General features: G+C 40.1%; 1 protein-coding gene across 1 annotated transcript in view; it reads left to right on the forward strand.

The window, feature by feature from the left end:
- Positions 1–3,848: 3,848 nt before the first annotated feature.
- The window catches only part of LOC126236837 (uncharacterized), a 34,998-nt gene continuing 26,515 nt past the window's right edge, over positions 3,849–12,331 (forward strand). The window contains exon 1 of the mRNA XM_049946438.1: positions 3,849–3,985. The gene's annotated coding sequence lies outside the window, so the exon portion shown is untranslated. The remainder of the gene's footprint in view (positions 3,986–12,331) is intronic.

Consider the following 12,331-nt stretch of genomic DNA (forward strand, 5'->3'; position numbering starts at 1 on the left):
GTGCTCAGAGCCATTTGAAACATTTGACTCCAGAAAACAAGGAAATAGAGCTACCACCTGTCAGAGAACAGGACCGAGCGCAAGAAACATACGAGGCAATGGAAGATGCTGAAATTTGCCCAAGAAGCAGTCCTGCAAGGAAGCATAATAAGAGGAGACTGGCTCACAATGGTGCTGAACAACTGGCACCGCCCTTGCGGGAAAAAGTAGACTAGCAACAAACTACATGAAGAACCACATAGTAATCTGGTTATGAGTATGCGTGCATCTGACCCATTACAAGCCAAATCAAGTACACCATGGCCCACGTCACCGGACCATTTGTCTCACGAAAGATTGAAGCTGATAGCAAAATGTGATGCAGAGAAGGTTCTCCCTGAGAATAGAAATGCAGAAAAGGACACATCGAGAGATAATGAACACACAAACTGGGCTAATGAATCGGACGAAATGAACCAAGATGAAGAAATGAATGAAACTGGAGGAACGGGACAGATTCCTGCCCAACAATATAAACCGAACACGATGGATACAACATTGCCGGCACATACATGTGAAACAGGATATACGTCCGACAGCACTTCTTATGAAGAATATTGACTTCGATAGTGAATAAGAAAATATGAATGCAGCACAGGCCTATTGATACCTAGAAGATATCGGTTCCAGGGATTTCAAGGTCTTCGAGAATGTTTTAATTTCAATAACATAAACGTGAAAAAGTCATGAAGGAGGCACGTGACCATTATTAGAATAATGACTGGGTCGCAATGGTAAAAGTCAAACATGAGGCACGGAATGACTTCGTTGCTCATATGATGCATTTAGGAATTTATCCATCATCAGATATTCAGGAGCGATTATTGCAGGTAGATAGGTCGTTTCATGTTGTATGTGCAACAAACAATAACAGATCACGCACATATAGCGTTTCAAGTTGTATGTGAAACACCATATCTACGTGCACTAATCGCTTCTGGATATCGGATGACGGATAAATTCTGAAACGCGTCATATTAGGAATAAAGTCATTTCTTGTCTGCTGTTTGACTTTAACCATTGCGACCCAGTCACCCTGGATGCAGAACTGCTGATTATTTTAATTTGAAGTTGGACGTCCGATAACGAACGACAGAAGAAATACTTTTCTCGCGATACTTCATTACAAATCAACAGTTTTTTGATTTTTCCTTTGGTTGTACTTTGAAACCTTGCGTCGTGACAAATTTCAAGATTATAGGCCAACGAGAAGTATCTCGTAGGTATTGATGGGTGAGTTTACGAGTATCAAAATATGTGACATATGGACTGCACTGCCTTAGAAGCTACAATTTCCTACACCACCAAGGGACATAAGGCCTTAATACGTAACATAAATTTTAACTTAAAACGTCTACTCGTCTCTAAGAAAAACGGATCTTAACATACAAACGAACGAACAGAGAGTCAGATAAGAATATATATATATATATATATATATATATATATATATATATATATATATATATATATATATATATATATATACTCCTGTGACATAATTACAGACTTACAGCTTTCGGATCTTTTCGTTTGGTTGTACAGTGAACCTTTTTTGTTCGCCAATTATCATGATTTTAAAGCAAAGGGAAGTACCCTATGGGCTTTGACGAATGAGTTTGCCGTCTTAAAGTCTGTAACATAAATAGCCGTATCTATCGATTTCATTGACTTAGAAGTTCCAGTCTTTTACTTCGCCAATGGAGCATAGACCCCCTGTGTGTGACATGAATTTCAACTTGATAAGTATACACTTTCCTGAGAATAGTTGTTGTTGTAGTCTTCAGTCCAGAGACAGGTTTGATGTAGCTCTCCATGCTACTTTACCCTGTGCAAGCTTCTTCATCTCCCAGTACCTACTACAACCTATATCCTTCTGAATCTGCTTAGTGCATTCATCTCTTGGTATGCCTCTACGATTTTTACCCTCCACCTTGCCCTCCAATACTAAATTGGTGATCCCTTGATGCCTCACAACAAATCCTACCAACCAATCCCTTCTTCTAGTCGAAGTGGGCCACAAATGGCTCTTCTCCCTAATTCTATTCAGTACCTCCTCATTAGTTATGTGATCTACTCATCTAATCTTCAGCATTCTTCTGTAGCACCACATTTAGAAAGCTTTTATTCACTTCTTGTCTAAACTATTTATCGTCCACGTTTCACTTTCACACAAGGCTACACTCCATACAAATACTTTCCGAAACGACTTCCTGGCACTTAAATCTATACTCGATGTAACAAATTTCTCTTCTTCAAAAACGCTTTCCTCGCCATTGCCAGTCTACATTTTATATCCTCTCTACTTCGACCATCATCGGTTATTTTGCTCCCCAAATAGCAGAACTCATTTACTACTTTAAGCGTCTCATTTCCTAATGTAATTTAATTCTACTACATTCCATTAACCTCGTTTTGCTTTTGTTGATGTTCATCTTATATCCTCCTTTCAAGACACTGTCCATTCCGTTCAGCTGCTCTTCCAGGTCCTTTGCTGTCTCTGACAGAATTGTCATTGGCGAACCTCAAAGTTTTTATTTCTTCTCAATGGATTTTAATTCCTACTCCGAATTTTTCTTCTGTTTCCTTTACTTCTTGCTCAACATACAGATTGAATAACATCGGGGAGAGGCTACAACTCTGTCTCACTCCCTTCCCAACCACTGCTTCCCTTTCGTGCCCCTCGACTCTTATAACTGTCATCTGGTTTCTGCACAAATTGTAAATACCCTTTCGCTCCCTGTGTTTTACCCCTGCCACCTTCAGAATTTGAAAGAGAGTGTTCCAGTCAATATTGTCAAAAGCTTTCTCTAAGTCTGCAAATGCTAGAAACGTAGGTTTGCCTTTACTTAATCTATTTTCTAAGACAAGTCGTAGGGTCAGTATCACGTGTTCCAACATTTCTACGGAATCCAGACTGATCTTCCCCGAGGTCGGCTTCTACCAGTTTTTTCATTCGTCTGTAAAGAATTCGTGTTAGTATTTCGCAGCCGTGGCTTATTAAACTGATGGTTCGGTAATTTTCACATCTGTCAACACCTGCTTTCTTTGGGATTGGAATTATTACATTCTTCTTGAAGTCTGGGAGTATTTCGCCTGTCTCATACACGTGGCTCACCAGATCGTAGAGTTTCGTCAGCGCTGGCTCTCCCAAGGCTATCAGTAGTTCTAATGGAATGTTGTCTACTCCGGGGGCCTTGTTTCGGCCTAGGTCTTTCAGTGCTCTGTCAAACTCTTCACGCAGTATCGTATTTCATCTTCATCTACATCCTCTTCCATTTCCATAATATTGTCCTCAAGTACATTACCCTTGTACAGACCCTCTATATACTCCATCCATCTTTCTGCTTTCTCCTCTTTGCTTAGAAGTGGGTTTGCATCTGAGTTCTTGATATTCATACAAGTGGTTCTCTTTTCTCCTGAGGAGAAGTGTTTTTAAATGTCGGACACACAGACAGACAGACAAATCGATCTTTTCACCGACTGAGCCACGCAGCTCTAAAAGTCAGTAACAGAAATGCATGATCTACAAAATAAATATGCCCAGTGAGAGCATGTTAACATCAGATGTTGTCAGGGAAGCGGGCTGCAGTCTCATGATATTACCGCCTCGTCAGTGTAGTAGCGATGCGACATTACGTTGTTCCTCCTGAGCGCTGCCATTATAAATGCAATGGGTGTTGTTTTGACTTCACATTCAGAATAAGTCGTCCTTCACTAGCCTGGCGGGAGGGGAGTGGTAGGACGTGGCTGTTGGAGGGGGGACGGCGCCGGACACACCTGATAAGGCCTTGGGCCAATCTGAATCACTGGCAACTGGCGCACTGCCTTCCGCGCGTCGAGAAGGCAGTTGTTTTAACTTGCTTTACTAAGCAGACCGATTTAGTTTAAACTATATAAGTTTATGGGCTCTAGGTCGTTTGACAGCAGTGGAATCTCGTTAGTGGTAAGTACCTTTCTTCATCTGCAGCGTCAGTGGTTCAGCCACCTTTGAGTGTATCACGAAAGAAACTTCTTGTAAGCTCTAAGTTTTTCATAGATAATTTCTTGCCGACCGGAGTGGCCGCGCGGTTTGTGGCGTCATGTCACGGATTGTGCAGCCTCTCCCGCCGGAGGCTGGAGTCCTCTCTCGGGCATGGGTGTGTGTGTGTTGTTCTTAGCATAAGTTAGTTTAAGTAGTGTGTAAGTCTAGGGACCGATGACCTCTGCAGTTTGGTCCCTTAGGAATTCGCACACACACACACACACGATAACTTCCTGAAATGCGTATGGGAGGAAGTGACGTAGCATTTCTTGTATCGTATATAGGAACGTACGATCTCCGACTTGTAACACTAAAACGCTTTCCACGGGGCAAAGAGTTTTTACTGTAGTCTCTGCACTGGATTTTCCCTAGCACTTCTGCGAAGCTTCAACGCTTAAGAACTTTCCGATTTATTGTCACGAGTAAGTACTAGTAAATTTTTTTCGCTATAGATTGTTTCACAGTACAGCATACAATATTAAAGTATCGGTGTCGGAACTTTCGAATGTCATGGGGAAAATATTAACCTTTATATACAAGTTGAGTAAGATTCAAAATCATTACTGTCAATTTGTTGTAAAGGAAACATATCCCATAGTAAAAAGTATTACAATTCGCAGTCTATAATCAACACATCAGATTTCGTCTGCAGAAAGTGTGTACCCTATACATTGGATAAGCTGTTTGAGTACTGCAGGTATGTGAACGAAATTAAGGGAATTGAAAGACATTAAAGACTAAAAAACAGTATTTTTCAAGAACATTTTCCATGTCTGAGATAGTAAACTTCTGAGCATCTGGTGACTCCCTTCCATAGCGTAGCAATTGTGGGCAAATTCTTCCTTAATTAGTACCCAAGTAGCGGCTCAGCTCAAGGGGAGTTCCTGTACTTGGCAATTGTCGCAAGCTGACGAGAAGGGGACAGACTAATCTGAACACAAATATATTACTTCTTGTTCATTGCATCTGATAACTGTTGGTGGAGCATTTGTCCCTTGTACCTCACTTCTGTGTTTGAAGTTATACTCAAGTAAGTTGATGCAAACGTAGTATAATGCCAATATTTTTCTTGTATTCACAGTGGGAGGTTTTGTCTATAAGGAAAAGTTTGGATTAGTGTGTATATAGCGTAAATTTATGTTAAAGATATTTTTATTCTGTTGGAATTTTTATCCATTACTATTTACTGCTCTACCTAATTTTACCGGTAACGCAGCAAGTGCAAACATAATACAATTTCCGTATTTCATCGTCTATTCTGAATACTTTTTTTACATTAAAGGAAAACAAAAGCAAAAGCTATTGGAACGTTACAGGTGTTTTGGTATAGTTACTTATATTTCGATATTGCGGAGACATCATTACAATTTTAGGTATAGGTATTGACACCAAATATCGTAACGAATGTGGTCTTGGAATTTCCGAACTAGTGAACAATAAGATAATTGGTCACAAATGGAACAAAATTCGAAAACAAAAGCTGTCCCCCCATCTACAGAGTATTTCATGTACCAATACCTCTCATGTTATGTTGGGTCTATGTGCCGAATGATATGACAACCAACATACACTTACTATTTAGAATGGTGAGTTTGAATAAGGGATAAACGTAGTGAGTGGTACAAGCTAATGTAAATAACAGAGTATGAAGAATGCTTGAAATACGATAACATACAAACATGACATTGACTATAATTTTTAGAAGAAAGTACACTTTGACACCAATTACATCAGAAGGAATAAATGGATAAAGTGTAAGAGTGGGGAACTCAATGAGAATTCCTTTCCTGTTGGGCACAGTTGATAATAGTCATCTGTGGAATGTTTACTTTCATAAACGCAGTTTCCTTGTTTGATGAAGTTTGGCTCTCTCCTTGTATGCCATGACAACGATTTCTTCTGAAGTACTTTTTCTCATTCTAAGGAACAATAAAGAGTGCCAGGAGCAAGTTTCTGCCAAAATCTACTTGCATTCGTTACTATGCGACCAGGAATATTATCGTGCTGCCAGAGCGAAGTTTTCATCGTCATTGTGTAGACCATTTGTAATCGACGACGCAAAGAGGGGGATGTTATAATTTTAACGTGTGTATCTGTCTGTGGCATCGATAGGTCCGATTTTAAAACGATTTTAATCGGGATGGTTCTTAGCTACGTTCCATGAAAGTCTGCTCAGCCGTTTAAATTAAGTAAAAATGTTTCCGCTAGAGCGCTCTCTTCATATATGCTATGTCATACGTAAGAGTTACATCAAGTTATGTAGTACCAGATAATAGAGCTCAAAAGTCCACGAGAACATATGTTTATCTTTTATGTTTGACCAATAATGATGATATTTAGACTTTTAGAGTCCCCTGTCTTAGCACCTACAAAGCAGAAAAAGGAAGATTGTTGACTCAACTGAAAAAGATAAACATCTGCTCTTGCAGACTTTTCTGTAGTTCTTTCTGTGGTCTACAATTCAGTACTAAATCAAATTATTTTGTCCTAATAGTTAAGGCAGCCTTTTGCCACAGAGTGCAGTGGCAGCCCACTTTCTTCCTATTTGATTTAGAATTATCGATACGTCTTATTGCTTATGTTACCAAATTTGACTAAATGTGTACTAAAACATAGTCAATGAATGTATGTATGAATTAAAAAGTAAACACGTAAATCGCATAAGTTAAAAAGATCTCGCGTCGAAATTTCGTGTTTCGTTCTGGAAGATATTTGTGTGAATGTGGGGATAGAGCGTCGATCATACCCTGTCTACCAGGAAAATATAAAGTTTAAAAAGCATGAAATAAAATTAAAATTAAAAAATTAAAAAACCTGTAAGAAGTAAAACAAGTATGTATTACCCCTTTAAATTTAATACAAATTTTCCACGGCGCGTTGACAGTCGGGTTGAAAGGGTCGCATTTCAGAATATTCGAGATGAGAGTTTCAGTTGCAACACTTGCCTGAGAACAAAGGAAAGGCTTACGTAAACCTTCATAGGCAACCGGGGACTGCAGGTATTTGTCATTTGGTCTTTTTCTTTTAATATGTTTCTCTTTGTAGAGTTCAGTTTTATTCAACTAAATACCAGGCGGGCTGGTAGCTGGCATATTTGTTAGAGAATTTCCAGCCTCTCGAAAATATTTCTCGCAACCAGTTGGCAGTAGGTATTTTTAATTTACTTTTAGGCACTATTTCCCAGACAAAGATATGAAGAGGCATTGCGTATTTAAGTATTTGTTTAAGTGTGTGAGATAAGAGAAAATCAATGGCTTACTTCATATGTACAGCGCGCCTACACTCCTACGTATAAATTCAGGGCCTGTAAAATACACTTTTTATTTATTTGTTTATTTCGTTTCCTAGTTGTAGTGGGCTGTTCGAGTAATAATCCAGGGTACAGTAAGCGACCAAGTACCAGGAGATCTGGTTATGGGGCAGAGTCCCCAGTCGGGAATATTTAGGATTTCTAGTTCCGGCACTTGCCTTACTACCTAGACAAATCTTCCGATAAGTTTGGTCAGAATCGAGGAATGGGAACTAGTTTCAACTTTGTTGTTGTTGTTGTGGTCTCTAGTCCGAAGACTTGTTTGATGCAGCTCTTCATGCTACTGTATCCTATGAAGCCTCTTCATCTCTGAATGACTACCGCAGCCTACATCCTGCCTCAGAACGTGTACTATCAACCGATCCCTTCTTTCAGTCAAGTCGTGGTACAAATAAGTTTCTCCCCGGTTGTCTTCAGTACCTCTTCATTAGTCAATCGATCTAACCCTCAAATCTTCAGCATTCTTCTGTAGCACCACATTTCAAAATCTTGTATTCTCTTCTTCCCCAAACTGTTTATCGTCCAAGTTTAAATTCCAGACATGGCTACACGCCAGGTAAACGTCTCAACAAAGCCTTCCTAACACTTAAATCTACTTTGGATTTTACAAATTTGTCTTTTTCGGAAATGCTTTTCTTACCATTTCCAGTCTACATTTTACATCCTCTCTTGTTCGGTCATCATTAGTTATTTTTATGCCCAACTAAATCCAGTTAAATCCAGGAAAGATACGTCGCAGCAGAAAATATGAAACTTACTGCACATGAAAGTGTATTTGCTTACGTGTTTACGTATACACAGAGTAAACGTGTGGGGCGAACAGATGTCCTTGATTACACTGTACGATCCCTTTCCTAAGTGAAATTAAATTGTGATGTGACTACGAGAAACATGTACATTGCATCTCTGGAAGTTTGTACCGTCATAAATTCAACAAGAATGAGAAAAGTGAAATACCATCAATCATGAATTTAACAACACTGAAATTAGCTACATTTGATCTGATATTTCCTTTTTAGAATCGCTAACGTACTGTTGATTAGTCGCCTGCTATTATGCTTGATAAGCCTGACACCTAATTCGTAAAATGTCGGCCAAGGCAGTATTATTATTCCCACCATGTGTCAGAAGTGGTGTGCAGTTCTCTTGCTACGATCTTTAGTGGGCAAACATGTCAAGCGACAGTCAATAAATGTCGAATGAAATCTACTTTCCTTTAATTCGTAAAAAATTTATTGCTTTCTGGTTTTGATACCTTATAGTTTTACTTTTGAGCCGGTTCCGTGATCATTCTGAAACTTTTCACCGTAAAATAATGTTTTGCAGAAGAAAAGAATCTGGGAAAGTTACTACTAACAATGGATCTTCTATACAAATGAAGGTTTTAACAGATGTTATTTTTCAAGTATTTTGCATCTGCGTTTATTGACACTATCAGATTTCAACTGCACAAGACCTTCTTCAAGACAATAGGTTTGTTTGTTCACTACTGTCCACACATTTCTACGCAAGATTTCTGCTTACGATACTAATTTCTTCTCAAAGTTATCACAGTGCACAATATTAAGTATTTTAGCTATAGAGCGCAATCACAAATAACTACTTTCATTTGTTCTAACATTAAACTGACATTAATGTACATATGAAATTATTAACCTACACAGAAATTACGAAAAATATTTACACTGAAAACTACAGTTTATTCAATTAAGTACAAAATTAAGGCAGAATCACAATTAACTCAGTTTATTACATTAAAATTACATGCTAAAATCATCTGAAAAAGCTAGACTAATACCTTAGCAAGCCTGGTTAAGGACTTTGGGGTGTGATTCAGTATGAAACAATTATACTTGCAAAGTCTTACCACGATTCTGAAAAATTTAGTATTAAAAGGTAGATAGCACAGGAAAGGGAAATTAGACCATGTAAACATTACACCCAAAATTCATAGTATAATCAAAAACATCTGGGAAACAGAAAAGATACCAGAAGAATGGAAGTCAGTCCTAATACATCCCCTCCACAAGAAAGGAGACAAAACAGACCCTAATAACTATAGAGGAATTTCGTTACTGCCGGTGGCATACAAAATTCTATCAAAAGCTCTGTTAAATCGCCTAGAACCTCAAATAGATCCACAGATCGGAGAATACCAACGAGGGTTCAGGAAGGGAAGATCATGCAGTGAGCAGATCTGGTGTCTGAGAACATTATTAACAACGAGAAAGTCCAGAAACACCACAGTAACATTTGTTGATTTCTAGATGGCTTACGATTCCATAGACAGAGAAACACTTTTTAATACACTAGAAGAAATGAAGGTAGACAATAAGACCAGAAAACTAATTCAGGAAACATTAACAAATACAAAGTCAAAAGTGGAGTTCATGGGCGAGATCTCAGGATCTTTCGAAATCAAGACAGGAGTGAGACAGGGAGATGGCCTGTCACCCGTCTTATTTAACGCTGTTTTAGAGAAAATAATCAGGACGTGGGACAAAGGAGTCATTGGGTAAAGATGGGGAGAGAGAAAAATAGAACCGTCAACATAAAATGCCTGGCCTTTGCCGACGATATAGCCATCATTACAAATGACAGAAAAGAAGCCAGAGAAGCCCTAGAGATATTGCATGAAATCGCAGCCAGAACAGGACTACAATTATCATATGAAAAAACCCAGTACGTGGACACAAAATCTACAGACAGAAGCCCATTGATAACAAAGTACGGAAAGATAACACAAGTAGAAAGTTTTAAATACCTGGGAGAGATTATACAGAAAACAGGGCTGAATTCAACAGCCAATGAAGAAAGGGTTACAAAACTACAAAAATCACACAGACTTACATGGAACCATTACAATAAAAGAAATATTTCCGTCAATGCCAATTTAAGACATTACAAAACAGTAGTCTTACCTGAGGCCTTGTATGCCTCAGAAACAACAGTAATCAGAGGAAGAACTAAAATCAAGGAAATGGAAAAGCAAGAGAGGAAAATTCTGAGACAGATCTATGGGCCAGTTCAGAGACAGGGGATCTGGATAAAGAGACCAACAAGGGAATTGTACAAACAGGCAGAGACAATTACAGGCAATATCAGAAAAAGAAGGGCAAAATTCTATGGGCACTGTGGTGTCACCGCTAGACACCACACTTGCTAGGTGGTAACTTAAATCGGCCGCGGTCCTTAGTACATGTCGGACCCGCGTGTCGCCACTGTGTAATCGCAAACCTAGCGCCACCACATGGCAGGTCACAAGACACGGACTAGACCTCGCCCCAGTTGTACGGACGACATTGCTTGCGACTAGACCTACCAAGTCTTCCTCTCATTTGCCGAGAGACAGATTGAATAGCCTTCAGCTTAGTCCATAGCTACTACCTAGCAAGGCGCCATTTGTATCAGTGCTTATAGCTTACTAATATTCAAGAGAGATGTATTCCAACAAGAGAATTAAAGATAAGTATTAAAACGATACGTACTTTTCTTCTTATTCATTAATAAGTCTCATGTTCCAGAACTTCAAGCCCGTCTGCGTTAGTTTAGCGTGCACCTAGCTACCTCATTGTGTCTATGCTGTATGAACAAGACACAACATTATTTGGCGACGAGTAAAAGAGTTTGTCTTAATTCGTTTGTGTCATGGCTTCGCCACAATCTCCAGATGTACTGTCCGAATTTTTTCGCTTGCAGAATCAGCAGACGCAGGCGTTATTGGAAGCCCTTGGACAGCTCGTCCAGGGTCAAAGTGCGCTGCAAACCGATGCGGCAGCCGCCGCTTCTTCGCTACCGCTGCCTCCAAACGCTGTAGCACCTCCGTTTCGTAGTTTCGACGCAGCTCAAGAGTCGTGGACTGAATGGTCCCGACAATTTGCCTTCCATCTAGCAGCCTACAGAATTCAAGGTAATGAGCGGCAGCCGTTTTTGCTTTCTTGTGTCGGTGTGTCTACCTACCGTGTGATAGTGAAATTATTTCCCCGACACGACGTAGCAACTCTGACCTACGAGGAAATTTTGTCTGCTTTAGATGCCTATTTCAAAGAAACAGTAAATGTAGTTGCAAAAAGGTATACGTTCTTTCGTACAAAACGTACGGCCGGTCAGACTAATAGGGAGTGGGTTGCAACTTTGCAAGGACTTACTAGGGAGTGTGCATTTGAATGTGACTGTGGACTTCCTTATTCAGACACTATGGTGCGTGATGCAATAGCACAGAACGTTTCTGATGTTCGCATAAGGGAACAGATTTTGAAACTAGTTAATCCCTCCCTTCAACAAGTGATAGACATATTGGATAGGCAAGACACACTTGACTTTGCTCAGGAATCATTTGAAACTTCGCCAGCCGTGTGTCACATTAACCGGCCCGCCGGCCGCGCTGCCCGGGACGCTACACGGCCCTCGCGCCCGTCCGCACAGCAGCGGCAGCCTAGCTCGCAAACACGTGCGCCGCGTAAGCAAGCAACTGCAGTGAAATCATGCCCGAGGTGTGCAACTAGACATTCGCGTGAAAATTGCCCGTCACGCCAAGCTATTTGCTTTTACTGTCAAAAGAAAGGACATGTACAAAGTGTTTGCCAGCAAAAGCTTCGATCAGACAATCACAATAATTCCAGGCCTTTTGCTTCGCGCCGGAATAAAACCCAGGACAATCAGGCTCGTGGACCTTCACCCATGGACATTCATGTAGTTCATTCCCACCCGTCCAGTGACACTTTAGCTAACAGTGACTGTGTTCGTCCCACCAAAAGTGTGCGTCGACGTCGCCGGAATTCCCGTAAAGTCGCAAGTGCTTCTGTACCTGTATCAGTTCAAATTGCAAGTGACAGTCGCTCTTGTCGTCAACAGGACAATAAACTTTTTGTGGACCTGGACTTTGAAGGCAAAGTGATACCATTCCAGCTCGATACCGGAGCTGCAGTTTCATTGCTCAATCACGACACGTACATACA

Source organism: Schistocerca nitens, chromosome 2 (genome assembly GCF_023898315.1).
Source record: "Schistocerca nitens isolate TAMUIC-IGC-003100 chromosome 2, iqSchNite1.1, whole genome shotgun sequence".
Classification (NCBI taxonomy): Eukaryota; Metazoa; Arthropoda; class Insecta; order Orthoptera; family Acrididae; genus Schistocerca; species Schistocerca nitens.